The sequence below is a fragment of the Falco punctatus genome (genome assembly GCF_963210335.1).
Source record: "Falco punctatus genome assembly, chromosome: 1".
Classification (NCBI taxonomy): domain Eukaryota; kingdom Metazoa; phylum Chordata; class Aves; order Falconiformes; family Falconidae; genus Falco; species Falco punctatus.
In genome coordinates, this window is record NC_137580.1 from 37,106,905 (window position 1) to 37,133,123 (window position 26,219).

At 38.5% G+C, this 26,219-nt stretch overlaps 1 long non-coding RNA gene across 4 annotated transcripts in view; it reads right to left on the reverse strand.

Annotated features, from left to right (window-relative positions):
- The window catches only part of LOC308057122, a 27,186-nt gene continuing 967 nt past the window's right edge, over positions 1-26,219 (reverse strand). The window contains exons 2-4 of one of the 4 annotated variants that reach the window (XR_013925144.1): positions 14,849-24,730; positions 14,633-14,752; positions 1-4,701 (exon numbers count right to left, since the gene is read on the reverse strand). This is a non-coding gene — a long non-coding RNA (uncharacterized lncRNA). Of the gene's footprint in view, positions 24,731-26,219 lie in introns of all 4 variants that reach the window. The other 3 variants (XR_013925145.1, XR_013925146.1, XR_013925147.1) reach the window with 3 other exon arrangements.

Consider the following 26,219-nt stretch of genomic DNA (forward strand, 5'->3'; position numbering starts at 1 on the left):
TCCATGAAAACCAAGCCCAGAGCATACTTTATTTCAGATCCTATTCATACTAGCACATCACAGATTATCCTGGATGGTATAATACAGCCTGGTTTTTCTAAAGAAAGCATCAGTGTCTCTGCAATCTTACTTAGTAAGTTAAGTAATAACAATGCTCTGAGACCGTAAGAAAACAGATAGGTTTTGTTTCAAGAGGATTACTATAAAAAAGTAAGCCTTGAGGGCCATGGAGGATAATATGAGGAAAAGTACAACTTCTGGACTGAAAGAATGGCATCAAAGCGCATCTGTTCAGTTTTGGGTCTTCCACTGCCCCAGATACCTACTGATGTGAGATACTAAAGTCAAGTGGTGACAGAGGAAGATAGACAAGGCAACATAAGAATGAGGACAAGGGAATATGGGGAAAAGTAATAGGGGGCCTAAGGAGGAATATGTAAACAGGCAAAAGAGCTCATCCCAGGCAAAATTACACACAACAGGAAAGAAATGTGATTAACGAGGGTTAAAGCAAAATTCAGAAAGAAAGGGGGGTCTTTAGGCAGGAGAGACTGGGAAGGAGAGGGATTTGCTCGTTATGTGAGTGTAGTGGGAACACATGGAGCTCGGCCTAGGGACAGACATGAGCCAGCTGACAATGTAGAGGTTAGGATTAGTGGACAGACCATCATGGGTGACATTGCAGTGGGCATCTGCTACAGACTTCCTGTTCAAGAAGTAGATGAGGTGTTCTTAATGCAACTTGTTGTTAGCTCATGTGGAAACCTGTGAGCTCTTCACAGGCCCTGAGTATGCAGTCTTGTGACCAGAGTATGCTGAAACTTCCATTTTAGTCACCAGTAGTGACTACATTAAAGTTATAAAAGAGATGGCTACTCAGTCTACAAATAGGCCTTTTCTTTGCGCAGTAGTCAGGCATGCTAAGGGCAAACTCAGACCTGCTCCAAATGTCTTTTCAGCATAATGGAAATCTTCCATTGACTCCAGCAAGAGCTGAATAATAAATATTGCACCAAAGATGTGCAAGACAGGCTCACTGTGCAATATATTCATAACCATGACATTTTACTGAGCTGCAATGGGCCATGAGTCACGTAATGCTAGATGTAATGGTCTGAAGACAAAAAATGTTATACACATAACAAGGGGGAGGAAGGATATTAATGTTGTGCAGAATAACTAAAAGTTCAGTTTCTCCAAAAGCCACAGAAACCAAAATATTATCCAACCACGAGTGCATTCAAGGGTCTGACTGCAGTGAAATTTTAGACTCAGTAAATCAGGAATGCAGCAATTTCCCACCCAGCCATCTGGGGTAGTTACATCATGTGATATCTAACTACTCCAAAAGTGAAGAAATGACAGCTTGATAAAAGCCTCTTGTTTTGCAATAGGTTACAATATTACCTATAAGTTTGCTAAATACAGTCCCAAAGAGGTTTGATATTCTAATGCAAATGACCAAGTACAGCTCTGTAACAACTCCTTAACCACAGACTCATGCATGTAACCACTGAGTATAATCATTTTACTGACCAGAATCCAACTAAGGCTGACTCCACCTCAGATTTCTTTTTAATATTTCATGGACTGACTCAGCCCATGATCCCAACATCCATAAGCAATATCCCTTTGTCAACTGGAACAGGAGCTGAATCTAAGCTTTTCTAACTCTTTCAGTAGACAGTTGTAGCAGTGTACGCTAAGGGCTGGCTTGCTGCTCCCTAAGGGATGGGAAGGTGGAAGCTGAGCATAATGCCCAGCAAGCAGGACAGGTGTCCTGTCAGCCAGGGCCCAGCCCTACAGTACCCAGGCAAGGTGAACAGGGTAGGACAGACCTGGAGACAGCAGCCAGGCTCAACCAAGATTCCAAATCATCAGGCAAAATCATGGTGATGAGGCAGGGCTGAGTTCAAGCCAGGAAATCAGTATTCAGGTTAGGGTCTTGATCAACACAGCTCATGGCCAGGCAGGACAGGGCTGTGGTTGAGCTGGAGGCAAGCCATCCTCCCAACATAGCTCAGGTGAAGACTGAAGGCCCTGGGATGAACTGAAATCAGGCCTGGGACCACAGGCAGGGTTGTAGGGAGAGGCCCAAGGTGAGGCCGGTCAGGACGATTAAGGTCTAGTAGCGCCCTGATAAATTATGTGTATGTTCCTTCAGCAGCAGCAACCAAATCAAAGACTACAGCTAAAATTTGCATGTAATGAGCATAGATTAATGTCTGCTGGACACTTCAAGTCAAAGGGCTAAGAATAGCAATGACCACGCTGGGCAACAATAAAGAGAAGGACTAGTATCAGTTTAGTGTTCATTTAGCAACGACAGATTTGGGACCAGCTTTGTGACTATCATCAACTAGGAAGGAAGCTGGCACACAGTTCATGTTTTACGAAGGTTGGGTTGTTTTTTTTTTTTTGGGGGGGGGGGGGGTGCCGATGCATTATAAAATATTATGACCTGCTACATACAAAAGAATTGCTGGGTTTACAATAACTGCCTGTGTTACATGCATAAAGGCAATCTCAGATCTCTATATCTATATTTCACTACTTCAGTTGCTGAACATACAAATGCTCCATAACATTTTGACCCTGTTGAAATCAATGACAATCACTGTAATTCCCCTTTGTTAGAGTTAGGTTTTCAGTTTTTCATTCCTCAATATTTTACTGAAAATCAACGGATAAAATAAGCAACACTTAACTACATTGACATCTGGCTCAAGGTTTCATTAAAATATTGTTAAAATATTAGACAGATGGATTAACTGAGAGCAAATATTACCCTATATAAATTAACCCTATAAATATAATGAAAGTCCTCTTTCACACATGCTACTAGAAAGCCTTTGTTAATAAGAATTCCCCTTCTTGGAAACTCAAAATGAAGTATTGTTCATTGCCATATGGTTTGTATTAAATACAAGGAAACAAACAAAAACACAGTAAGTCTATGACATTTTAATGACTGTGAAGCAGCTACCCCTACCAGAAGCTGCTCTATGGGCTAATTACACTCCCTGGTAAAAACATTAACTTTGTTTCCAGCCTAATTTCAGCTTCTGCCTTTTCCCTCTGATTTTGAAGTCTAAATCTTGGTGCTGGAAAAGATTATATGCATTACCAGTAGCCCTTAAAGACCTCATCTGAGGTGAGGGTCCCATTGGCATTGCATAGCTAGCATGTAAAAGAAAGCTCCTGAATAAGATTGATTACAAAAGACAGAAAGAGAAACGCTGAAAGTGAATGGACATCACAGGGCCTCCATTTTAGGACAAGGGGTTTTCTCCTATGGGAAAGAAGGTTCCTATAGGATCCATGCTGGTGGGCTGCCTGGCTCTGAGAGCTGGTCAATAAAAACTCTCACAAGCACAAGCTTCTCATTAATCTTAGCTTTTAGAATCCAAGCGAGTTACTGAACGATGTCAGTTCCTGCTTTTACCAGGAACACTAGGTTTGCAGTAGTTCACAGGATTGTCTCTCAACCCCCATTTGAAAAGCAGAGTTTTGCTATTCAATATAGATGAGACAAAAAAAGATCTTTCCAGTACAGTATTGTGTTAGATGCAAATTATTTATCTTTTGAAGGAGAGTCATGGTGATCAGACAGGAAGCACCATCTGATTAAAGAAGATATTGGTCCATACAGGATGGGAACAGAGCAGTTTGTGTAAGTTATATGAAAGTAAGTCACGTGAAAGACTGATGCATATGGTAAGAACTGAGACACCACTGGATTGCTGCCTACTATGATGTCAGAGTACTACTTTATATTAGATGTCCTGTCAAAAGAGGACAAAAACACAAAACAATGTTATTTAATTATGAACCTGAGATCAGACCAACCGTAGCTGGCATCTTCCACTTGTAAGACAGTCTCATATTATGTGGAGGGAAACTAAAAAACCTTTGTGCATGAACAGACTGAGCTTGACTATCACGGAGTTATAGCAGCATAGAAATGGAGTAACATTAAAACATATCTTACATGATAGCCCTATTAAAAGAAAATACTTTAAGGCTCCAGGTGATCCCACATAAACATTTGGAAAGAGGACAGATTCCAATAGAGAAAATACCTTATTTTCAATAACTGCAGCAAGCAGAGTGATTTTCCTAAATAACAGTGTTGAGAAAATAAGGTGTAGATGCTACATGAATCTGAAGGTGATGGTGATCTGATGGTGATGAAGTTAGCTGCACAGACACAACTGCTAAAAGCTCGGAGCCCAGGTAACATCCTAACAATCCTAACAGGGAAGTCTGCCCTCATCATTTTCTTTTACTATACATTCATTCTGATAAATACACATAGCGTGAAAAGGATCTCTTAGCTGCCTCCATAGTCTCTGCTGAAAGATTATTTTAGCAGTTGTTTTCGATAAAAATGTTACATTATTTTAAATAAAACCAAGGGAAATGGAAAAGATTACATCTGGACTTCAGAAAGGTATTGAAAAGATAAGCATACACCTTCAAGGGAACGTAATTACTTTCAGGCACTGACTTGCTGTGCGTGGAATATTAGTTAGACATGATGGAGGAAATGAGCACAAGAAATGCGAGGTAGGCAAGAACCAGGTTACGTGGAACACAGTGATTTGTACTGAATGTGGAATTACTTGAATGAGGGGCAATTCTTAAAGGAGGTCTTCAAGAATCCACTTCAGGATGAGTCTTAGTATTTTCATTGATGACCTAGACACAAAAAAAATAAAATAGATGTACTAATTAATGTTTGCTGATATTAAAAGCCAGCCTGCTGAGGACCATACACAAAGAGCTGTATGACCTTGAGGACTGAAGTAATAGAAACCAGATTAAATTTTAATATTACAAATTACAGTGTTATGCAATGGAGGGCTGCTATGAAATATAGACGACTGAAAGTAGTATAGGAAAAAGATGGCCATCACAGTATACCCATGACACCCATTTGCTACAGCTGTGAAAAAAACAACCAAAATCCTACAATGCATCAGGAAAACTATTTCCAACAAAAAAAAGGAAGTATAAATGCCATTGTACAAAGCACTTTTGATCTTGCAGCACAAATGCAGTCTACAATCATCTATGTTTAAAAAGAAAAGATACATTCAAACTGGATCAGGTACAGAGATGTCTTCCAGGACACTCAAAGAAACAGATTCCCTGTCTTCTGAGGGAAGATTTAAAGAGACTATTCCACTTACCCTGGGAAAAAGAAAATTAAGTAAATTATGACAGTACATCTGTATTGGGTTTGCATAACAGGGTTTTGGTAGCGGGGGGCTACAGGGGTGGCTTCTGTGAAAAGCTGCTGGAAATTTCCCCTGTGTCCAACAGCCAATGCCAGCCGGCTCCAAGATGGACCTGCCACTGGCCAAGGCCAGGCCCATAAGTGACAGTGGTAGCACCTCTGGGATAACATATTTAAGAAGAGGAGGGAAAAACTACACAAGTGCATCAGGAGAGAGGAATATGTGAGAGCAACAACCCTGCAGACACCCAGGTCAGTGCAGGAGGAGGGGCAGGAGGTGCTCCAGGCACCAAAGCAGAGGTTCCCCTGCAGCCTGTGGTGAGGACCATGGTGAGGCAGGCTGTGCCCCTGCAGCCCGTGGAGGTCCACGGTGGAGCAGATCCCCACCTGCAGCCTAGGGAGGACCCCATGCTGGAGCAGGTGGATGCCCGAAGGAGGCTGTGACCCCCTGCCTGTGCTGGAGCAGCTCCTGGTAGGACATGTGGACCTGTAGAGAGAGAGGAGCCCACACTGGAGCAGGTTTGCTGGCAGGACTTGTGACCCCATGGGGGACTGACGCTGGAGCAGTCTGTTCCTGAGGGACTGCACCATGTGGAAGGGACCCAGGCTGGAGCAGTTTGCGAAGAACTGCAGCCTGTGGGAAGGACTCATGTTCAAGAAGTTCATGGAGGACTGTCTCCCTCTGAGGAGGAAGGAGTTGTAGAAACATGTGATGAACTGACTGCAACCTCCATTCCCTATTCCCCCACACTGCTGGGGAGGGAGGAGGTACAATAAATTGGGAGTGAACCTGAGTCCAGGAAGAAAGTGTTTTAAGATTTAGTTTTGTTTCTCATTATCCTACTCTGATTTGATCGGTAATAAATTAAACTAATTTCCCCAAGTTGAGTCTGTTTTGCCCATGATGGTAACTGGTGAGTGATCTCCCTGTCCTTATCTTAACCCACAAACCTTTCACTGTATTTTCTCTTCCCTGTCCTGCTGGAAAGGTGAGTGACAGTGACTTTGGTGGGTACCTGCTGACCAGTCAGGGTCAACACACCACAATATCAGAAAGCAGAACATAAGCAATGAGAGGATCAATCTAGGCTCAACAATACTGGCAGAGAACAAATAGATTCATACCGTCCACAAATAAATTTAGGCCAGAATTAGGAAGAGGCTTCTAGTTTAATCAGTAAAATGAGTTTTTGGAAGAGCCTTCCAACACGAGTCTTAAGTGCTAGAAATATGACTCACTTCAAAATGCATCTTAAACTGTTCATGAAAGGGACTCTAATATCATGATGCCTCAACAGCTAAAAGGTGAACCTAAATGCAGTTTTCATCTTTGTGCAGGTAAAACTTTGTCAAATAAAATCTTTATTTCCAGGTGTAAACTGACTCATTTTCTGATTAATCGGTTGGACCTGACGATCTTAAAGGTCTTTTCCAACCTAAATGGTTATATGATTCTGTGTCATATCGTATGATTTCTGAAAACAGCTGGAAGCTACACTTAGTGACCCAGAGATCATTTCAGTCCTTTTTCCTATTTTCACCTATTACTATCCAACATTTAAACCCACATATACATACACTTACACCATACAGAAGAAATTATGGAGTATGCTTGGCATTATAGTAGGTGTAGTACTGAAATAAAGAGCTGTGCAGCTCCTACAACCTCACTTGACTGAGCAACTAAGTAAGGAGAAGGGGCAAAAATCGTTTTGCTCAACTACTCGTTAGCTGACATTTAACACTTGTTTTTTCCCCCACCAGAAAGTCTGAGCCTGTTTCAAATCACCTTATTGGATAAACACAGACTTAATCAATTACTTTTTTCTATAGCTAGGTCACACAAAACAAAAACACAGGAACAGTTCCCATTTGTGGCAGGAATGGAAATTGCAGGCATTATAGACATCTACACTTGTTTGGAAAAAGCAAATAGCATCTACTGTCATCTAAATCACTTTGTATGGTCTCTCCTCTGTAACACAGTCTGTGACTAGCTATATCAAAGGCTTCAAAACAGCTGATATAAAACAAAATAATACAGCAGCAATCCTGCAGCACTGCTTTCAGACTCTACCAGTCTCCTCGTCTTCATGCAAATAACTGATTTACTCTAATTGTAACTGGGAGAAACAAAGAATCTATGGAAGAAAAGATCAGCTCTTTGAAGCTTTAAAAGTTTTGCAACATTTCAGCAATTTAGAAGACATATGCATACGTAATATAAACGTCACAAGCATAAACACACAAAGGTAATCATGACGTATATACCTGTAACAAACATCTATGTCCACAGGTAACATATATATACCCTACCATATAGCAAAGCTGCTGTGTGACACACGTGTGTGTATAAAACAATAGTTAATTCATATCAGAATTATTTATTATACAACTTGTAAAAGTTTGAACAAAGTGGAAGATATTTAATAAATTATTTTTGAAACTATTTTCTGTAAAAAAACTTATTAATTGTTCCTTTCCCAATTTTAACCTTTTTCTATGTTAACTGGAAAGCCTTTTGAATTCTATAATGAGCAGGAGTCTTCTACTTTTATATAACACAAAGTGACTTATGAAAAAGGTTAAACATTTATAAACATAACAAAACAACACAGAAAAATGAAAACTTTTCTTATTGAAAGCCAGGAAAACCAAACAAATCACCCTTGACAAAGTTTAAATTCTTTAAATGTAAGGCAGTTTTTTATCTAGAAAGCTGCAAAGTCAATCATTGCCTAAAAGAAAATACTATTCTAAACTCCCAAAGAAGTCCTATAATGTTGTAGATGAATAGTTATGAGAAGAAAAAATAGACAAATTATATGTAAATGTCCATCACAGAGCAAAATGTTGTTCTATTAGCACATTAACTTGTGTATTATAAACAATACAAAAGAAATTGCATTCATCTACTTTTAAACCAAACACATTATTGGAGGGAAAGTGGTTATTTTAGATCAAACTTACTTGTGTTCAAATTCTCTGGAATATTATTTATGATTTCTTGAAAGTCTGTGTTAGTATTGCCCACCTCAGCATTGGCCTCCTTTAAAGTGAAATTAAATCAGAAATACTATCCTGACTATTGTAACCTGGCAGATAAACTTAGACAGAGTTAGAATGATGTCTGTGTAAATTCAACATCAGCAAATTCAACATCCTTCTTCAAAAACTGTCATCTTGCTAATGGATAAGAAAGAGATATCAAAGCATTATTAAAGGAGAAAAATATCAGTCTATGGCAGCAGGAGAAGTCAGAAAGTGTGGCCTCCTGAAGGACCCTAGCAAAAAAAGGGTTGGAAAACTGGTGGCAGAGTTTTGAAGAAAAGAAATTTTAAGAAAAATAAAAGAAAAACCTTGACACAAAATAGTTCACCTAACTTTGCAGTACTGAGGGTAGACTTTTACAGCTGCTTAAGTAGATCAGTCTTTTTACACAATGGTTTAAAATGCTTTCCATAGCATTGTTATTAAAAAGGCTCTTTCCTTAAAAAATAAGTATCTTTGAAATGTTAATTAAATAATTCAGATTCTCCATAAAAGAAAAATTGAAGGACAACTTCAGTTCTTCTTTGATGGAAATAATTTACCCCTTGTTCCTCCTGGACAGGATGCAATGCATACATAAGCCCATGAGTATTTAATGCAGTGAAGTAACAATGCAAGGAGACTGATTATCAAGGCCTACAGATTCCTATGAGCAGAGGCTTTTGAAGACATGAGAGAGTCATGCACTGAAACTGCTTGAATAACATCCTTCTACAGAGTGGAGAAGTGGTGTAGCAATTACAGGGAAAAGATCAGGGTTGACGTTTCTGCTTTTATAGCAAGAACTCAATTTCTTAACAAAGTTTTGTTTCTGCTTCCCTCCTCCCTTGTCAGTTCCTGAAGATACAAAGAATAGTAACTCTTACTTTGAAATTAGTTAAGTTTGGGGTGAAGGCAGGATCTTTCTAGCCCTCCAATTTGAACTGAATAACAGGACAGAATTCATAAACTGAACACTCCAAAACAGGCATTTGTAAATGTCCATAGTGTTAGCTTTCCTTTTTGCCACTTAATATCATGAAAATGGCAAAAGTTAGAGAAAAACAGCACACACTTTGTTCACCCCAGATGACATAAAAAATGCTACCCTGACAGTAACAGTCCAGCATGACAACAGAATTAAAACAGTCTTGGTAAATACAAAGGTAATTTGCAAGCTTCACCAGCATTTCTTACAATCTTTACTGATAAAAACAGTCCATCCTTTTCAACATCAGGAAAGAAGGAATGAAAAGTTAAATGGAATTAGTCTAATTTCCATGTATTGCCAGAATATTTTTTTTTAATTATTTCAGTTTAACTTCTATTTATGAAAATTGTAAATAATCAGTTCTTTGAGGAAAATGCTTTCTTACAGATAACCTGCTACAGATGCAGAATACATTTTTATGAATCTAAATCTGACTGGCCTTTATGGATCTGTCTCTATCATGGGATCTGAAAGCATCTGTTATTTCCTGGATGCCCGTGCCTGATTGCACATCAGTGTATGCATTACTCCTTATGTGTGTATCGTTTTCAAAGAGGCAGACATTTAAGCACATAGTCTGGAAGGGAGTCACAGCATATTTCCCTCTCTTAGCACCAGAAACCTAAGTTTAACCTGGCCTTATGCGTTTATGTATCAATGTGTTTAACCTGACCTAGGGAGCATTTTCTAATCATGGAAATGAAGGAGAATCAGTGTTTATGATAAGTACTATTGCAATATTTTGCATTACTATACTGGCACTTCTCACTCGAAAATACAAAATTACTTTCATATATATTATTGCACATATGTATGTATGAAATATATATTCTTTCTCTGGCTGAAGCAAATGCTTGGTGATAGGTTCGTGTTGTGGAAGTGAATCCAGAGCACTTTCTCATGACTGCCTTAGTGTTGCTATATAAAAGGAATATGAACATTTTGTCACAGTAAAAAGATAAACACAGAAAACTGAAAAGTATCACTTCCCAAAATATACCAGTAAACCAAATATCTAGAACTGGTGGGTTTGTAACAGCTACTAATACTATGAGAGTTTAAAAAGAGCAATTGATCAGTACAGACAGAGTTGCTGAGACCTGGGATTCAGGTTGAGAATCCCAAGGATCTATGAAATGACAGTTATACTGTGAGCCATCATAGCAGAAGGGAATGGTGATAAGAGTGGCAACAGTATGTTATCAACAGATTCAAACAGACATGATTTCATAGGCTGCTTTCAGATGACCAAATATAAATGGGTAAAGGTAATTCAGATCAGGGATCCAAAGGCATTTGGACAATCAAACAATCTTTTTCATATGCTAGTAGCCACAGATTCTGGTTTGCAGACAGAAGAGGACATTGACTGTCATATAGATCTTGACACTGTAAAGATAATCAAGTACAAAAGGGACTCAAATGTAAAGAGGAAGATTAGAAGCCCTAGATCATATGAAGTTAATAAAAAACCCCGTAATTTTACTTACTGTTTTTGTAACAACGCATTTTCATCATACTTTTTACCTTGCATAAGATTTATTTCTCAACTGGTATGTACCAGGTGTGTTGCAACAGTCCATCAGCTGCAGTCCATCAAAAGAGGATGTGACTGTTAGCATGCAAGACAGCCAAGCAAGATGATTTTTACTGGGACTAGAATCAACTTTTATTTCTGTAGTTTGGAAGTGGTAAGAACTAGCACAGAATAGTACAAGCTGCAATAGAAGCATCTATTTCCTTCCACTATTCTACTTTTGGGGAAGTTTTTAGGTTAATAATTTATCAGTATTCATCAATGCTCTAGACCTTGACTAAATCTCAGAATATTCATGCCTCAGATACCAAAATGTCAAAGCCTATAGCTACATTGCTAGCAAATTCAGTTGTCCATATCTAATTCAGGGGCCACCTTTAAGTTACTATTGCAGAAAGAACAGTATTTTAGCAATGTTTTTTCTGAATATTGATAATGGCAGAATCTTCCATCTGTACATCATAATTCAGAGCTGATCTAGTAGTATGAATGTAGTTTAGTAAAAGCTAGCCTCTGAGATGAATATCATACTGCAAATATGACAGCATATCATACTTCAGAATTGAAGAAAATCACAACTTTCCACAGTTACCTTCCCTATTGATAGGGAGCTCAATATATATATGAAGTAAACCGCTTCACTCCTTGTGGCATGTTCCTTCAGCACAAACCCCTGCAAAATACCCCTGCAGAGCTTTGTTACTCCTGTATCTAACTTCATGAGCCAACAGGACACCTCTTTGTACTGTTCACCAAAAACTAAGACAAAGAATTAAAAAGCATTGGCTAACCCCAAATAACATTTGGATTTATCCAAATGTTATTTAGTTATGATATGCCAGCAGAGACCCATATGAATTTTTACAAATCAGTTCAAGTTTTGCAAGACACAAGTAAACAAAAAGGATTCCCTCTACAGAAATACTGATAGAAAACACAAATACATAAACCTTTTGGACAATCACATGGTAATTTTTTTTTGTATTCCCTGCCCATCACAACCTTTTGTTGAAAACACTGTAAAGGTAACATAAGTAATATAAAATCCTGATCTCTGTAAGACAGCAACTGACTTCTTGAAGTAAACTGACAGACTACAGTCTAGGACTTACCAGTGTGAAAAACATTTACAGCAGTTCTTTCTTATCACCCAAATTGACTTGTTCTTGACCTGGTTTATCCAAAAGTGTCACAACTAAGATGTTCAAGATGTACACTTAAGTTAAAGGTTTTATTCATTGTGTTCCAACACTTAGAAAAAAATAATTCTTGCTCAGTTTGCAAATAGATATGAAATTGTCTCAGGTCCCCTTTGTACATGGTGCTTTTTTGGAAAACAAAGAGTAAAGAGATTCCTTTTTTTTTTTTTTAACAGCTTTTGAAGGTGAAAAGTACAAAAGTGAACACAGATAGAAGAACAATATTCCAAAAGGACAGACTCTCCTTTAGACATGCAAGCCAGTGCAGAATTTGTAGTAGAAATAGCAGTATGGGATTCCACAGTAATGTTTCAGTCATCATATTATTGTGAACTACTGTCCTGCTCACATTTGTGAATTATGTTGCAGTTGAAATCATTCACTAGCTAGGTCTGTCTTGTGCGACACTTACCTCACAGCCAGGCTGTTACCACAATTTATATAGCATACCTACCTGCTTTTAGCTCATTCATATAACAAAACAGTCTTTAAGCTGGTGTTTAACCTGACACAGTCTTTAACCTGACACAATCATCCATTCTAACACCCAGCCCTTTCATATTTAGGACTAAATACTGTATTGAACTGCTGGTTTTAAGTCTCTGATTAGAGTAGTGAGATACCACCTCACAAGCTCTAACTGTTGTCCTCCAAGAGGCATGTATTTGAATAAGGATAGCACAAAACAGACTCTAAATTAATCCCAAGTTAAGGGCCAAACAGCAGGAATCCAATCCATCTGTAGGTGAAATCAAGTCTTAAATTTCCATTTCATCCTGTCAATATATAGTGGTCTTACAGATACTTTACAGACACCTGGTTAGACTAGCTGTGCTCTTCAGAGAGACGAACACATCCATACAAAGACCTCTGTTCTCAAAAGACAGACAGCTTTGCTGACTTTGTGGTTGTAGTTACCTTATACCCAACCTTCACACAGGTTGTTTCATGGGTGGGTTTCCTTCTGCAAAAAAATTATTTAGGGAAGTAAACCCAGACCCTCTCCACAGCCTTCCCCAGCACCTGTGCAAAACCAGTCCTCCACTCTAGTATTTTCTGTTCACACATGCTTTTTTTCGGGTAATAATCTTGTCTACTTCAAATTATCTTTTGTTAAAAGGAATGATATTTAGGGAGTCTCACAGATCACCAACCACTTGACCGGATCCACTGATGTGCTTCATGCATGCAGATATTTGACTAAAACTGCATAATAAGCATTAGCTTTGCAGACCAAAAAGGGGAGTCTGTCCTTTTAAAGCCTCTATATACCTATATTTTTAGTATTTTTGCTTCCAGAAGGAAGGACAGATTTACCAGGTGGCACATAAAGGAGCTACAGTTCCTGCTCAACCCCATTTGCTCTGCACAGATTGATGTGCTTTCCATGTCACATGACAGAAGATGCGTTGTGCTGTTCAATAGCACCCTTATTCACATCCTGACTGCATCCAGCCCTCGTGTATAGCAGTACTGTGTGAACAGTTTGCTTTCATGACAGTTTTGAAACTCAGAAGGAGCCAGTTTGAACTGCAATTTTATTTTTAACCATCCTACAACTGATGTCTACAATCTAAGGCACAATTCTCTCCAACACGATGCCAGTGTAAATAAGTGGACAGTTCTGAATGGTTACCTTATATACCTTTAAAGGGCAAGCCATGACCCTGGAGAGATTCAGAGTCCTAATACCAAGTTAGCAAACAATCTTGACATTGCTTTTTAGTTCCCATCTTCTTTCTGTTGTAGCTACATAAAAACATGATGAATTCAGGAAACTGATCCATGATGAATTTAGGAAACTGATCCAAAAACTACATGAAGGACACATGTGCAGCTTGAATTCTGGATTCCTGGATAACCAGAATAGTATGACTCAGAGGACTGGATAAGCTTTCCAATCATCTATTTCACGAAAGTACTTGAAGTACTTTTTAAACATTTCCAACTACAATTGCATGATTATTTTAGCCCTTTGCACTTACACTGTGAAATACTGAAATTAAACAAGACTAATTACGCACATTCTTTTTAGACAAGATGATATTTATCTCAAGTGGTTTAATTGGCACTTTGGCTACGTGTAGACTGTGTAATGCAGTGTAGTACAGAGATATCCAAGCTAACGGAAAGAACACAATCATGATAATTACAGCAAGAGTATAGACAATGTGGAAGGGAGGAGAACTTGGAGCAAAACTATCTTCCGGAACAAAACTTTCTTTAGCTTCCACACTTGGGCTTCTCTAAGCAGCTTTAGAATATTTTTACTAGTGAATAAATCAAAGTGCCATGCAGTAATTGTCTTTGATATAGACAAGAAAAAATGGGTGCACATTACTGGATCCTACTAGAACAGCTTTCCTTTAATCAACCAGTTCCATACTCCTTTACTAGACAGAAGCCCAAGTCTTCCAGAATAAATGGCCACCTGATAACACAGTCTCCAGGGCTTTATTGCTGTGCCCGGATAGTAATTATCCCATCAAGGTTTCCATGACAACATTCTTTGCTCATGATGAACCCCAAGTAAAGTTGTTCATTTAAAATGATAGAACACATTTTGGTTCAAATCTAGATGCAATGAACTTTCACTTTCTATCTTATTCTATCTACTCTGACAGGATACTTACCAGGGATTCCCAGCTTCTTCAGCCACATGTTGTATTCTCCACTGGATTAAGGCTCCTACAAAGTGTAATCCACTTTTCACCTGTAGAACAGTTCAGCGAAATCCAAAGCTGCTGTCAGGACTGAATAGGAGAGAGGAAATAAATGAATCATATGGAAATAAGATTGCATGCACTGACTGCATGCATGTAAGAAGTGCCAGATACCATGTCACTTACCTACCTTCTCCAAAAAGCATGTGAACTCATTCAACAGCTGTGCTGCATCCCATTAGAGGCAGTATCATACAGGCAGAAAGAAAAAAAACATCCTGGGGAAGGATTTCTGAGAAACGGAAGGAGTTAGCAATTAGCTACAAATTGCTTGTTTAATTAATGAAGAATAAAATGATGACACTAATTAATCTTGTGATAATAGACTGATTTAAGAATCACTGATAAGTACTATTATTAGTCAGAAAGGCCACTGTATCATGCAGTATTTCATTTGCTTTAGAAAAGATGAAACTGTAAGAGGTTAATATTATTACTGATTTAAAGAAATTTAACTGCTTGCCTCCTATTACCATCAGCAGCTCTGTGGCTAAATTACCATGCTTTCTTAAAAAAAAAAGTGGTTTCTTTAATTTTTCCAATTCTTGATTTCTCTCATACAAAACTCTCCATTTTGTGTATATTTTGGGGGTTGCCTCATACTACAAAATCCACGTGATTATCAATATCATTTTGTTGCTAATATGATGTGTGTACTCAACTGTAGGGTGAAGACAATTGTCCATTACCTTCATAGCAGTTTTCAAGTGTATGTACATATCATGATAACTGTGTAATAATGTCTACTTCAAATTATGTTTCTGCTGGCTTAGGTGACTCATTCTGGATTCTTAATGTTTTTCTCCCCAAAATGAGGTAAATCCAAAATCTATTTTACATAGAATGACAACTCAAATATCGTAAAGATATACATTTGGGGAGGGAGGCGGGTGGAGAGGAGGAAGAAGATAGTAGTCTATTAGTCATATCACAAAGCTAGTATATTAATATTGAATATGTCACTCTGTACTGTTCATTTCAGTATAATTACTATGGACTATTTGTTTTAGTATAATTATTATGGATAATTAACATCAAACAGTAGTTGTGCAACATTATATTGTTAAGGGAAGGTTAATCAATAATTCCAAGAAGGAACTAAACCAAAAGATCTTCTGGTGAAGCCGGATCTGAAACTGAACTTGCCAAAAGAACTCGAACTGTGGTCAAGACAAGTCCATATAGGGAAAGACAAGTGAGGTTCAATTCTTGGTCAGCTGTAACTAGAGGGCCAACTATTGTTTGAGACCCCCAGAAGTATTCTTAAATACCTGTAAGGCACATGCACAACAATTGATATAGTACCACCTATTCTTGGGAAATTAATGAATATGTATGACTCTTCCAAGAAATGTAATGCATAAACATATGTATGGTCTATATAATCTTGCCTAAACGTAACATGCAGCATGCACGTTAGGTGGAACAATCCCCCGTGCAGCCAGCGCTGCAATAAAGCAACGCCTGCTTCTTAATGGTACATTGTTGTTAAGGAGTTTTCTTATTCCCGATGTCGGTGACAAATATGAGAGAAGACAATGGCAAAGTTAAGCAATAGCTTGTTACAAAGTATAGATCAAACTTCACGTCATTTTCTGACACCTCTAGCAGGTGGTCAGCTCTCACTTAACTGACTACGAAGCCTGCTTTGCACAGAAGTCTGTCTCCTCTATGGGGCTCAATGCAAAGAAACACTGAGAAGTAACTTCATGTAACTAGCAAGCTTTCCATGGGGCGCCGCCTATTCCACAGGTCTTCAATTTTCTTGCTGTTCAAGAACCACTACACAGCAGTGCTGGTCTGCACCAGCTACCACAAAGCTCTTAGCAGTAAGGATACCCTCAGGGCAAGGGTGGGGGACTAAAGAATGGGAATCTTCTGAGGGCTTCACTGAGGAAGATGAGTTTCAAGCAGGTACTTTGCTCTACCTCCACTCCCATCTGAACTTCAAGTCTAAATCTCTATGTTCTCCTTGGTTTTGACCTACTTGGGAAATAATACACTGCAGTTTTCTCAGCCCCACCACTACCCTTTGGATTCTTGGTTATCAGTTCAATTGATATCTTTATCAGACTTTGGCCTGTAACAGTAAATATTGTTGTCCTAGTAAAATGTCTGTATAGTACTAAGAGGACTAATCTGCAATTTTTTCTTAGGAAACCAGCCTCATGGGACCAGTCCTTCTCTTTCAAAGAGACACAGACAGCAATCATTTTTCTGCAGAGTTTCTAAGATGTTACTCCAAGAAAAGAGATGGAGTCAGTGACTTTGCAAGGATTTTTTTTATTCGTTCTGCCATATACTGCAGTTTTGTTTTATTTTAAAATTCATGTGTATTGTATTTCTGGAACTATGAACTGTGCTGCAAAACCCAAAATGTGGTGACTTTGCTTACTGTGGTGTGATCCTGAAAAGTATATTGAACCTACAGTTCAGAGCACCCAGAACCTTTCAGAAGGTATCAGAGATCCAAACTTTTCTAGCAAAAAGGAATTTGATTGTAAGGTGTTTGATGTTTTAGCTTGAATTCTATGCCTAGGTTGCATCAGCACCATGAGGGCTTTATAAACGACCAATGACAGAAACTGAGTATCTAATACATATCAATTTGAAAAACTCAGTAATGCTTAAATAGTGTATTTAGGTGCTTAAATATGTACACGGACACTCTGAAAACACTGAGACTTTAAAAAAGTTTGCATTAAAAAGAACTGGCTTTTAGAATGTATTTGTAATATCCAAAACTTACTTTGTTACTATTAATGCACCATGGTCCAGTTATAGTGAAAGCACAATTAACGATAGTTCAACAAGCTTCCACAAGCCCTACTTGCAACATTCATGCCCTGTTTGTTGCTTCTCAGTACTTTCCTTTTCCTTAATTAATTTGCTCTATGTAGACAGAATTATTTGAATGATAGAATCAATAGAAGAAGTATTGCTATTCTTTTAAACTAGCCTTGACACTGTAACAAAAACCAAAGACTTGCAACTGCCATTTTAATGAGTATGTTTTCTATGATGAGGTCCCTGCCTAGCCTCCTCCTTTTCTTTTTCGGAAGAAATTTTACACCTTTTATCTGTTCTGATAGGCAGCATAAAGGAGAGGTAGTAAATAAAAAAAATGGAATAATTAAGGGAAAAATATGGAAATTATGCAGGAAAAGAACAGGTATGATGAGTTATACTGTTGTTTTGGGGACACTACAAATTCCTTAAGCTATGTCCTGCTAAACAATCTAAAATTTTAAACCTCCTTTTCCTAGTTCTATCTGCTGAAAACTGGAACCAGAAATGCAGGGGTTAAATGGCCAGGAAGCAGGTACAGCTGAGACCCTGCAACCCATCAGCCACTGCCCATAACTTTGTAAGATTACATCTGCATAAGAGAACAAGCCTGTTTATAAGCCATACAGCTTTTTCCATGAAGTCACAGATTTTGGTAACACTTTGGACTTTTTTTGCCCTGTAATGGTAAGAATTTTCATTCAGAGTTATTTGTTCTTTTATTCTGCTAGGATGTGTAATTTAATAAAATGTTTTATTCCTTTTTGCTCTGAGAGTAGAAGGATGGAGAGCTTGTCTAACAATAGCTGATGTATTTATCTTTCTGCTGAGGAAGCAACAACTGCTGACGGGTAGCTAGGTTGTACCGAGATGAGGGGCTGGTCTAGCTTCTTTTTGAAGTATGGAAAAAAAATATTTAACTGTGAAGGAGCTGAGGGCTAATTACTAGGTTACCTGGCTGAACTGTAGCAATTTGGCTATAAATATAGCACAACAATACCTTGTGCACTGAAGCTATTTTGTACATAGTGTTCTTAAACTTAGAAAATATTTAAAAAAACAGAAAAGGTTAATTATGAAATAGGTTTTTTTGGTGTAAATACAGAATAAGAAGCAAATGGAGTAAAGAGACTGCTTTGTAGTTCTTCACCAATGCAATTTAGGTGTTCTGCTTTTGCTGCTAGTTGCAAAGGGTGGAGCTGACAAAATTAAGACAGTTGGTGGCCTCTAAATTGGAAAACTGATCTCTCTGAACATGGCAACTTGTATCTATGTAATACCTGGATGAGACTCTATGATCTTGGCTTTTTGTGTGGTAGTATTTGGGCAGGGGTTTGGGGGTCTGGGGTGGATTTTTGGTGGGTTTTTTGTTAGTTGGGGACTTCTTAAAATGTTTTTTCTTGTTTTGGAATGTTGTGGGATTTTCTTTAAGGGAGGGGTATTTTCTTTAAAGCTATCTTGGCTAGCTGGTACTAATAACTCTTAAGTTAGGAGTCTCTAGGAAGGGTACCACATCAGCTTTCTACACAGAGACAAAGCCTGTGTATTTTTTGCCAATATATTATGGGGGAAAAATACTTAAAGCTTGTATCCTGCTGGTAACTAAATTGGTGGCTTACAAAGCTGGTGTAGTACTACGGATAGGTGATGAAATGCAGTTTCAGTGGACTTGTGAACATCCCTAATACCTGAGAGGTGTGGGTGTTTGGCTTGTGGAAAGTGGTACATCCCAACAAAGACAAAGCTTAACTTTACAAAATCTCAGCAGAAAAGTGATGATGCTCAAGACAAAATTGTGAAAGAAGCATTCACTATCTTTGGTGCTATTTGCTATTTTTATCTTTTGGTGTTGACACTACAGGTGTTGTGTCTATATTACTTTAAAAGTTGTGGGCCCTAGAGAATCGAAGTTACATAAGAAATATGTTGCTTCCCTGAAGCTGAGGGAGCATGTCAACCTCCTCTTACGGTGTGAAAGCCTGGTCCTTTAGACACGCTGTGCCACACTGTATCGCAGCTTCCCAGTGAAGCCTGTAGTAATTTGGTTACTGTCCTAAGGGCAGATTCAGCTCTGATGTGAAAGGGCCAGCAAGCCCAAGACTTCAGCCGGTCTGCATCACAGGGGGGTGCTACGCTCCACCTTCTTCCACCACCACCCTGATGAGAAGAGAGTTGTTTCCTCATGCTGGGCGTAAGCCTGCTTTAGTGCCGTTGTCTTTGAATACGCTGTAACCATGGGGGCGGGCTTTAGACATATTTCCCTGCTGTGTCACTTGTTTATGGAAGTGTATAGTATCAACACAGATGAGGGGGAAATGGAATCACAGAAAACTGAACTGGATAAATTGTCAGTGCTACCTATGTTGTGCAACGGCACAGCTTAGCTATCCCAGATGAGCGTCATACCTGACCGGTTCCAGAACCAGAAATGGTAGAGCCTGTGTCAGCACAGTGCTGCACCTGAATTAGTCATGCTTATAGACAGAAAAATAACTTATCTGGGAACAGACTGTGCTAATGCTACACAGCTCTAAGCACTGAAGCAGTTAGCTGGGAACAGCACAGTAAGAATATGCCAGGTTCTGTGTTATTAACTAGAAGTCTACTGTACTGCTGTGCTAGAAGCCATATGGAGTGGAAACATCCAAGCAGGTCTGAGGGAAGAGCCTTAACTATGAACACAAGTCCAAAGACAATGTTATACTTCAGCACAGCCTCTAAGATTTATGCTAAACCCAGATTTTGTTCCTTTTAATGCTTTGTGGTTGCCAGGGTGCCCAGAAAAATGCAAGAAGAAATGTTTCTTACAGAAGCTGCTAAATATAATTGGATTGTTCACTCTAAGCCATACACTAAATCCTTAGATTTAGGGACTCTCACAGCAGTAATGACTACAAAAGTTATTAGACAGTGGTTTATATGAAAATGTAAACTACTGCCTCTTAGGATGTTAACATACAAAAATGGATTTACCCTGCTCCTAAAGGAATCTTGCCAGTCAGTCAGCTATAGCCAGTAATTCTCTGTCTCTAAAGACCAGATAATAGGAATACAATCAATTCACCCAACTTCAGACCCGAAGAAAAAGGAGAGAAGGAATCATATTGAGCTGCCTGCCTCCTGACTCACTCTAGCCTAAGCCAAAATGACTCAGAGCCACTATTTTCCACCCCCTCACCCCACTATCTGTTGGAAGAGGAGGAAACAAAGGCACATGTACTAGATAAAATCAGTCAACACGTAAGGAATACGTATTGTTTCATTATTTGTATTGATTGTCACCCTAACATCTGGTGACAGCAGAATGTGAATTGCTCTGTACATTAGGAAACTATCCCACAAAAACAGGGTTCTGAAACTAAAGATTGGGAGGTAGTGTGTATAAATGTAAGTAAATAGGAAAGACATGACAGTCTCAGAAATTACTAATGGTAAAATAATGTATGCAGGGTTTGTCTTGGTGATAAGCATGCTTATCAAGTAATTCCTCTTTTGTATTAAAAATGTAAAGCCTCACAAGAGGGCTTCTACTAAGAAGCCATTGATTAAAATAATATGCTGTTAGACTATTATTGTTATGTAATAGACTGGAGAATTTTTTTCATTTATTGCCTCCAGTAGCACCCATTTGACTTTATACATTTTTAACTTCTTTACCTGTATTTTTTACATATGCAGGGAACAGTTTAAGGTGAAAAGTGACAGATGAAGAGAAGCACAATACCCATAAATGACAACAGCATAGAATGGGAAAAAATGAATCTTGTACCCAGATTGCCTGGCTCAGAACACTATCCTATTAGAAATAAAATTGAATTAGACTTACTAACTCAACAGTTCTACTTTTGTTGGGGAGAAACACTTTTTTGGCTAGGTGTTCACATTAGCAGCCCCTTAAAGGAGTAGGTTCTTACAGGAAGACTCTTAATTTTCTGGGATAATACACCCAGCTGAACTGTGTCTCACTGCTGCTTTTAACATACATAGCTGTGCTTCCAAGTAAACTAGGCAACTCATATATGCCTATGTCTTTCTGTAAAATTTAACTAGTAGGTATGGCAAATGGTCCTACATAAACTGCAGTTCTGTATCAGCACAGAACTAACAAGTAATTTAAATGCAGAATAGCATAGAAATTCTGTGTTTCAAACACTAATTTATGTGATCAGAATGGTTTTCCTATATTCAAAAGCAGAAAGACTTTTGCTTGCAGTAATATACTATTGCCACCTTAAAATCATAGTCCACTACTAGTTGCCATATCTAAATAGTGGTTCAAAATGCTGGATTACAGCAGTACCAAGCTGTGAGTTTACATTCTTGTCAAGACCAGTTATTGCAAGGCTCACTGAACTGATGCCAAAATAATGTTAATCACCATACTAAAATGTACATCTAACTTAAGTCCTTCACAGCAAGACTACTGTGTATCTTCATCCATGTTCTGTTTTAAACATTCACAATACAAAGCAACCTGAAGCCTCCAGGATTTCTCAGGAAATATATGTCCTGCTGTATCCTGATGAGTTTTCTTCCAGTGACATGACTTTCCCCCTGCCCCCCTGCCTCCTCCCACTGTATTTTCTTTTTTAATTCATCCTTATATATATAGACTACCTTGCAGAATTGCAAGGGGAGCTGGCAGGGATCCAGGACAACCTGTCAGCACAGGCAGCAGTGAGGTAGTGACTCAGCAGAGGCACTCTGTGTCTTTGCAGTCTGCTGCAGCACTACTTACTCACAACCTTCCTGGAGACACATCTTGTCTTTGACACTGAATGTGTCCACAGTTCCTGCTCATCCTTATTTTGATGGGAGGACACGTCCTCCTATGAACCTGAAAACATGAAGCTAATACCCTAAGGAACAGAGGCTCTGTGTGATTTGAGGATTATTTGAGGCTTAACCTGAGAAGAAAGCTGGCAATATTCTAAAGTAACTCCTTAAGAACCAGACTTTCACTTAAACTGCAGTGTTAAAACTATTTTAAAATAGCATAATTTCACTGCATTTGTGCCACACTGCACTCTCTAAAACCCCAACGTGACAGCCAACACACACAAAAATTCAACCTTTGCTAAATATGCTGGGATTATTTAAAATAAGATTAAATTATCTGGTGTTCAGAAACAAGATGTCTACTTTTAAAGGAGTTATACTGAATGCTACAAAAGGACATCAGCAGGGACAATCATGGATTAAGATTATATTTTTTGGTCTTCAAACGGCTTTTTTTAGTGACGAGAATTTAAATGGCTCCCTCTTGTGGTAAGAAAAATGTAGTATCGTTCTTTGGCAAAAATTTAGTCCTTGAACAGAAATCAGAATTTACATAAATTTATACTGCATAGTCTCGTCATCAGTATGTTGAGGAGACTGCATGCACCTATCCCTTGCTGCTTAGCTACTTTTGAAACTACTTTAAAAAGTACCTAAGCATGACTTAAACTGTTACCTTCTAGTTCCGTATGTTGAAGGGTAGGGAAAAACAGATTGTGAACCATATGTATTGCACCCTATCTAACTAATGGAGATTAGACTTTATTGTGTCTCGCACAGATCTCTTTCCTCAAATATAAATCCCTCTAACATCTCAGCACTGAATATCTGGATAGCATAGCTTAATTTATTCCTGTTGCTTTTCACAGGTGACCAAATTTGAACCTTATAAGGGGTGGGAGGAAGGCAATCAGCTCTGGAGGAAAGCTATGAGCATAAATGAGTTTGTGAATAGCACTGAGGAAGCAAAATTGGATTTCAACAACCTGCAAGTCTTTCCTTCTCTCTAGTATCTAGCAGCTGATAAAGCTATAGCTTAGGCTTTTAACTCATGAAGGCTTTCTTCTCAATAATTAATAGCTATAAAACCCTGAAATTAAGAACTGAGATTTTTTCATAGCATGGGGCATACTTTGGTAACTTTGGCTATTAAGTAATAATCTTGGAAATGGACATAGGAAAGGAAAAATCCTCTTAAGATCCACTAAAGCCTTGGTTGACCTCAAGGGGCAAATTAAATTTATACACAGGAAGTATCTACCATAGCTTTTGAGAAAGCAGGTCTGACAAGGTTTTTTTCAAGACAACAAGACTCCAGCTCTGTGGTTTCTCGTAAAATCTCTTACTGCATAGTTATGAATTAAAAAAAAAAATAATAAAAAAGCTAGGCTCACTGCATAGTAGGACTAATCATAGAGATAGCTTTAAAGCCTGATGAAGTTACTTTGCAGATTAACCTCTTGAGATTATCTCTGTTTATGGTGATTCAGAAGTGATGGTACAGACATAGGTTATGTTTACTAGTTTGAAGGAAGGGGCTTTAAAATACTATATTGTAAACTCTGCTTTAGTTGCTTATCCTTCTTTGTCAAGTCTTCCATGTTACAGCTTTACAGGTTGTTAACAGAACAAATGACAATATGACTATCAATATCAAATGATACATGCTTTCCAAATCTAGGACCTGAGAAGTGAGCACAAATTATTTGGAGGTAGACACACAGATGGAGTTAGCACTTGCTCACAGAGAGGGAAAAAAATACTATGGTGTAGCGTATAATGATTCAGTATCTTACAGTTTCTTTGTTAAGGGCTTGTATAGTGGCACCCCACAATATATATCCACACTTCAGACAAGAACTGATGACAATAGACTTAACTGAAAGAATTTATTAAACCTAAAGTGTGTACTTAAGCCCAAAACTGCTGTTCTGAGAACATCAGCTGCTATCTGGGACTAGATATATGCAGCCTCAAAAAATACCCCTTTTATCTATCCAGCCATGCAAAGTTAGTTTTCTGAGCATAACCACCATCACGATCTTAATGGAACCAAGCTAGCTACCTCATCTTTCAAGCATGATGGGATAGGATGAGGCAATTGAGCATTTCATTACCTATTTCTCTTGAAGTACTCATTCCAAAATTGTTTGGAAGACACCTATAAAAGGTTTATGAGTTGCACTCTATACACACACGCACACACACATATATATATACATAAACACACACAAATTGTTATAAGCCCATTTTATCTTAAATATGGCCAAATACTGCTCTTCTTAACCAATAATCTAGTGGCTGGGGTACCTGCCTGGAAAGTGTGAGAGACTGAGTTCCTGAATCGTAACTTCCTTCCTGGATTCTGTGTCTTTCCCTCCTGTGGCATCACCAAACGTCAAGCTATTCTAGAAGAGAGGTGCTCTTGGAGACTTTAATAGCCTGTGTGGAGAAAAGAACAAAACCACAAAAATATCAACTGATCGATAAAGCTCTTGAGCTGTATCTTCAGTGAAGTGGTAAAGGCCCTCCAAGTTAGGCCTTTGAGACATAGCCCTAATATTAATGATAAGCCAACACAGGATTATTTTTTTCTATTTAACTTGTATTTTTTGCAGCACCACTTTGCTTTGTGAGATATTAGCATACCTAAAATGGGGCCACTGCAAGTTCATTTCACACTGCCATTACTTCTCTCTCAACGTTATAATGCAAAATACTGTAACAGGCAAAAGTCAATCTTAGGTTTTCAAAGTGTTCCACCCATAAAAAGGTTCTGTTTTCTTCTTGACCGAAAATAAAGGTAGAAGTTTTCATGGTGAGTTCATTTGTTTGTTTTACAGCAGAAGACCAAGGTGGTAGGAATACACACCTGAGACTCTAGGCTTAGTCATGAGGCATGCTTGGACTAGCCTTCCCATGTCAGTTTTGCATTCACCCTAGTAAAAATGTAATTGTGGAACTAAAAATGGTTATGCAAAATGTTTCTTTCAGCAAACACTGAGAGGAGAATAAGAGAACATGACAAGCATCTGTAAACCTAAAGGTTTGCAGGTGAGGTTAATTAAGGAATTCCTTAATTAACCTCACCTTGCAATAGAGGAAAAAAGCTTATCCTGAAATAGTAATGGCTGATAGAACTTCGCATTTGTTAGCATTAATACTGAAATGGGAAATACTGGCGTCTTTGGTGTCACTGACTCAATTTGCTCCATGAGGTTAGAATTTCGGTAAGCTAAGCTAGGGCATGTAATGGATGATTGTGACGGGGGTGGAGGAGATACGCCTTTATTCTCAAGTCACCTAGAACACTTTCCACCAAGCTACTAAGGAAAATGTCATTCCTTCGACTACCATTTTGTCTAGCCTCCACTACATTTAAGGTCTGGTATACTAGAAATTATGGAGTGACGCTAATATTAGAAAGCATTTCCCAAAGAAACCTCAGGGCAGTACTCTTCATGCTTTTCAGGAAGAAAATTAGGTTTGTGGTTTTTTATAGTGAGGTTTTTGTACCTCGTTTCTGCTTAACCTCAGGTGATGAAATGTAATCCTGCCTTAAACAAGGTTTTTATTTGAAGTTTAATATTCATTCCCTATGTGTGCAGGATTTCAGGAAGTAAACAATTTAACATGTTGACTTAAACAACAATTTTTCCAGCTGAGGGAGGCTGCCCGGAGAGGTTGTGGAGTCTCCTTCTCTGCAGACATTCAAAGCCTGCCTGGGTGTGATCCTGTGTAACCTGCTCTAGGTGAATGTGCTTTATCAGGGGTTTAGACTAGATGATCTCCAGAGGTCCCTTCCAACCGTGACCATTCTGCGATTCCGAAAGGACTTTGTCACTGGTTGTCCTACATCTACATATCCTCAGCCAATGGCTTCCATGAAGTACCTAGCTGTTTTTACATAAAGGAAGTAACATTCTTAGTA